The sequence below is a fragment of the Penaeus monodon genome, chromosome 31, assembly GCF_015228065.2.
Source record: "Penaeus monodon isolate SGIC_2016 chromosome 31, NSTDA_Pmon_1, whole genome shotgun sequence".
Taxonomy (NCBI): Eukaryota; Metazoa; Arthropoda; class Malacostraca; order Decapoda; family Penaeidae; genus Penaeus; species Penaeus monodon.
Genome location: NC_051416.1, coordinates 15,537,070 through 15,537,370, shown reverse-complemented (window position 1 = coordinate 15,537,370; position 301 = coordinate 15,537,070).

The window sequence follows — 301 nt, the reverse complement described above, 5'->3', positions numbered from 1 at the left end:
CACGCGCGCGCGTGTATGTGTGTGAGCCCTCATACAGCATACATCTCGTTTTTCATTCGTTAATGAACATATCCATAATTCGAGGGCCCTGATTAAAGCTACAAGCGCAGTGTCGTCCATCCGCCAAACTATAAAACTGTAAACAGAAAGCTTCTTGCCAGCAACATGGGCTTCCCTCCCTTTGGACAGAGGTTGCACCCCCGCCTTGCAAATATAGACGTGAGTTCATGCACTGCAACGGGCGTGGGTTGCAGAAAGCGTGTTGAAAGACAGGTAGGAGGTGGATCGGAGCTGCAGTATT